The following is a 5066-nucleotide window of genomic DNA, read 5'->3' on the forward strand; positions in this document are numbered from 1 at the left end:
TAATCACCGTGAGGATTACAAATAACATTACAAACTGGGCTTTCACTTTCATAAAGACCTTTGTGCCTCCCACTTGATAGAAAGCCTTCACTTTTAATATTTCATGTGTTTTCAGAATGTCTCTGGGAGGTGGGCCTGGAGCTTTATTTTTATTTCCTTTATTTAATTGTTAGAGTTCCTTAAAATGCTATTTGAATCATCCAGATTGTGGCCTTGATTTTTCTCTTTGTTTTTTTTATGGGCACAAGGCCAGTTGGTCTTAATAAATTGAAAAATGGCCTCATCAGGGACTCCAGTGATCTTTATAACCTCTTGAGCAGAACCTTGGATTCCTGCCTCAGGGGTCAAGGATGGTTTTCCCCTGCTAGGGGGTTCCCACATCGCATCACTGCATCCTCCGAAATCAGGCTCATCCTCTCCGCTGGATATAATGTTAGTAAAAGTCTCTTTGTTGGCAGAAACCAGCTTCAGTTACAGTTTAACAAAGGCCAAAGTCAGAGTGAAGCAGCACAGTCAATGGCATCTGAATGAATACTATGGGAGAAATAGACTTGCCTGATTCTCCTGGATATAGGATGAAAATAACACTGAAACAAGGGTGCAGATGACACCGTTAGCGGACACTTCCTTTGGTGACAGTGTTAAGTGCGCATGGTAGGGAGGGACTGAGGGAGTATGGGGACACCGGGCAGGTGACAGGCCAGATGCGTAGTCTCCAGGCCACAGGGAACCACTTCAGATTTAATGCTGTTAAACAGCTTTGCTGTCAGAGCATCTTTTCTGAGTGCTGTTTTCTAAAATACCAACACGAGCACATAAAACACAAATCATTTGATGTCACTGTGTTCTATCAGAAGACACACTTTTTTTCCCCCCAACTCGATACATATTTTCTTCTGTATTTGTTGGGTTTGGGGGACTAACGGGTTCATTCCAAGCCACGGGCACAACAGGATATAAATTGGACAATCTACTTACATTTTGTACATTTGCTCACATTCTGAGGGTTTACAAGCAACTCTTCCTTTTCCCGTGCACCTTTGGTTATTGGATATTAACACAAATGTACCTGGATTAAATGTAAATGAGTTAATGTTCTGGGACATCATGATCTGTTACAAAGAAAACTGGTAAGAGGTAGATTTTAAGCTCTTAAAGGGCAAGAAATGTACCCAACGCAGGTTTGTCTCCCAGAGCACAAAACAAACTATAAGGTGCATTTTCAGTGAAGGATGAGTGTGATTCCCCACTGAGAACAGTGAGAGTGAGGATGAAGACTCAGAAGGAGGGAGGTTGTGGGGGAAACATCTGGAGAAGAGATGCCCATGTCCAGGCCGGGGGTGGCCTGTGTTACAGAGGCTGAACAGGCAGCGGCAAGATTTGACCTGATGGAATTCCATCACCATTTATGAGTAAGAAGACAGTGCCACTTGCCACCCACGCAGGCACTGCCCTGGCCCGGTTGTGTCCTGTCAGTGGAGGAGGCAGAGGCTCTGGTCAGTTTCACTTGTGACCAGCCTCGAGGAGCCCCCAAATGAGCTTTATTTTAGGAATTGGGACTTAGCGTTTTCAAGGTCACCAGAGGCATCGCTTCTCTCCATCAGGGAGGCGTAGCCCTGGTTAGAGGGGCCTGAAGTGGAAGGTAAGGATGTTTGTACTCAGGCTTCGTCTATAGAGAAGTTGATGAGGGGAAAGATGCATGCCATACCTGACCCGCAAACGCAGAGACCTGAGCAAGGGCTTGTGTGTGTGTGTGTGATTGAGAGAGAGAGTCAGAGATGAAAATAGAGACACCTGTAGTGCTTAAGATTTGGTTTTTGATAAACTCAGGTAAACCTCTCAGTAGTACTAACACCAGAAACAAGACTCAGATGTGAAGCTGCCTCCGGACGTTTGCCTGCCATTGCCTGGTGGACTGAAGTCTTCTCCCTTCACACAGTCATTCTCTTTGACCCCTTGGTAGAAAAAGCAGAGCAACCAACTGGCTTGACAAAAAGCTGAACAATGAGTTAGCTGGTCACCTAGAGTGGGAGGCCCAGTCCTCCATTATCACGTGCTTACCACCGAGAGAAACAGTGCAAATGAGCCCCTGAGAGCTCCCCACTTTCTGAGTCACCACTCACAGACCTTTCACTAAGTTCCAAGCTCTTCTCTAACACACGCATCCCATGATGTAGAGCCCAGGACAGCCCCAGGAGCTCTGTTTTATTATCCCTCCATTGAAGAAGTTGGGACCAAAGGGGGTGGACTGCCTTGTCCAAAGTTCCACAGGTGGTCACTGGAAGATGCAGACGGTGGGGCTCTAGACGCCATGCTCTTAGCCACCATGCTCAAGGGGCTCTCCATCTCAGTGGCTTTTAAAAGATCAGAAAACATAACTTTTGAAAGTGAAACAACATTGGCGTGTGTAAAGAAAATGCCAATGTTATCCCCCAGCTATTCTAAGTTAACCTGTGACAGTAGATCAGTGTGTCTCTTTCCATGGAATTGTTGATGAAAAATTAATCAGTCAAATCTAAGAAAGAAAAGGAAAATTTTATTCGAGTCAGATTTGAGGATTATAAGCCGGGAAAAGCATCTGAGAAAGCTCTGAGAACTGTTCTGCGCATTAGAAGTCAAAGCACAGTTTTTTTGGGACAGAGGACTGTACAGTAAATGATGTGTTATTCACAGTTTACACCATCCAGATCTAAGCGTCATTGTGGCCCTTTACAAGATCGAGAAGGAATGTTATTTTTTCCCTTGATTTAAATATCACTAATGTTTTGTCAAATTTACTTTTATTTTATTTTAAAGTGAAGTATAGTTGATTTACAATGTTGTGCCAATCTCTGCTGTACATCAAAGTGACTCAGTTATACACATATAGACACTTTTTAATATTCTTTTCCATTATGGTTTATCCCAGGATAGTGTATATATCAATAGTTCCCTGTGCTCTACTGTAGGACCTTGTTGTTTATCCAGGCTATCTATAATAGTTTACATCTGCTAATCCCACACTGCTGGCCCTTCCTTCCCCCATCCCCCTCCCGCTTGGCAACCACCAGTCTGTTCTTTATGTCTGTGAGTCTGTTTCTGTTTTGTAGACAGGTTCATTTGTGCCATATTTTAGATTCTACATATAAGTGATATCATATGGTATTTGTCTTTCTCTCTCTGACTTACTTCACTTAGTGTTATAATCTCTAGTTGCATCCAAATTGCTGCAAATGACATTATTTCATTCTTTTTTATGGCTGAGTAGTATTCCATTGTGTGTATGTGTGTGTGTGTGTGTATATATATATATATATATATATATATATATATATCACATCATCTTTATTCATTCCTCTCTCGATGGACATTTAGGTTGTTTCCATGACTTGGCTACTGTGAATAGTGCTGCTAAAAATATGGAATGCTTCAGGAATTTGTGTGTCATCCTTGCACAGGGGCCATGCTAATCTTCTCAATATAGTTCCAGTCTTAGTGTATGTGCTGCTGGAACAAGCATAGGAATGTTGTCTTTTAAGGAGTTGTCTTGTTGATGCAGGAGAATGTTTCTCTTTACGGTTGAGCAGGTTATTTCTGCTGATGGAGGAGGTTTGGTCGATGTTTAATGCAGATACATAATGCACAGTAGTGGGGAGAGAGGAAGCCAAAGGGCAGAGAACATTTTTTGTTTAAATTTTTCTCATCTTGCTATAAAGTATGAATTTTCACAGCATCCTTACTCCGTTTTTTCTGCAGATGCACAAATGTAAGAATTTTGTTTCTGTCTTTGCTTTTACAGAATGGGATGACATGATACACATTATATCACTGTTTGCTTTTTGACTTTGGCAGAAATAATATGGATATTATTTCTAGTCAATATTCATAGATCCAACTCATTCTTTTCAATAGCTGAGGAACATTTTTTAAGGACAGAGATGTGTCGTAGTATATTCAATCATTCTCCTACTAATAGAGATTAAGGCTGTGCATATTTTCTGTTTTTTTTTTCTCGGGGGGGGGTGGTGGTGGCTTTTTTTTAAACCACTGGAAATGGTACGGAAAAAGAATTCTTTGTACATGCATCCACAAGTACTGAAATATCTGTTTCTGTATGTAGAGCCCACAAGTTGAAATCATTAGGTCAAATAGTAAGAAATTACTGTGGTAAAATTTTAATATGTATTGACAGATTTATGGTAATGATGTCTGTTTATTTTAGTTTTTGCACAATTCTTTTTTCTATTTCAAAAGATAACTGAGAGAAGTTTTGATTCTAGAAGACTCTCCCGTTGTATTCTTGGGGAAATGAGCAAATAGATATGCTATCAAGGAAGTATTTGGAGTATAAATATTAATAAGGGTTGTCTAACTACTATACAAACAACCCCAAATCTCAAAGCCTTAACCAAGAACTTTTATTTCTTACTCCTGTCGTAATTCAATGCCATTCCGTAGGGTTGGGAGGAAGGGAGATGTGATATGTCATGCTCCATGCAGTCACTCAGGACCCATGATCCTTCCATCTGAGGCTCCACCCACTTCTAGGTCCTCTGCATTGTCTCCATTTAGCCTGTGAATAGAAAAAAATAAGAACTGGGAGTAGGAGGATTTTATGTGCTAAGCTTGGGTAAGAGTCCGTGGTCCCATGGCAGAGAGAAATGCAGTCCAGCTGAGTGTCAGGAAAAAAGGGCGCCACCTGGGTATTGTACTTCATTTTCAACCATGAAGAGAGTGAAAAGAGTAGTTGTGAGAAAAGGATGGAGAGTTACCATGGTGATCAGTAATGAAACCTCCAGTGGGATATAATTTAGTGCTGGTTGAAGACGACAGAGGAGATTTTTGGGTTGACTGATTTAGGTGACTATGAAAGGAAAGGGGGATAGACCATGCTAGTGCTGAGCTGAGAATCTAAATGTAAGCTCCTCATCTTGGCTCCACCATGAGTGCTCTGGGCAAACCACTCCACTTCTTTAGTTCTTCAAGCTGGATACCAACTTGGGACAGAAACAGGTAAACTCTAAGATGTCTTACTACTCTTAATGAATTGCCTGCTAGAATATGTCCTTGTTACTCACTTAGGTTGT

The 5066-nt window shown here is 41.5% G+C and overlaps 1 non-coding gene across 1 annotated transcript; it reads right to left on the minus strand.

Annotated features, from left to right (window-relative positions):
* Positions 1 to 3392: 3392 nt before the first annotated feature.
* LOC130854663 (U6 spliceosomal RNA) lies at positions 3393 to 3499 on the minus strand. Its single transcript, XR_009054112.1, has one exon. It is a non-coding gene; the product is annotated as a U6 spliceosomal RNA (small nuclear RNA).
* Between the last annotated feature and the right edge of the window lie 1567 nt (positions 3500 to 5066).

Source organism: Hippopotamus amphibius, chromosome 5, assembly GCF_030028045.1.
Source record: "Hippopotamus amphibius kiboko isolate mHipAmp2 chromosome 5, mHipAmp2.hap2, whole genome shotgun sequence".
NCBI lineage: Eukaryota > Metazoa > Chordata > Mammalia > Artiodactyla > Hippopotamidae > Hippopotamus > Hippopotamus amphibius.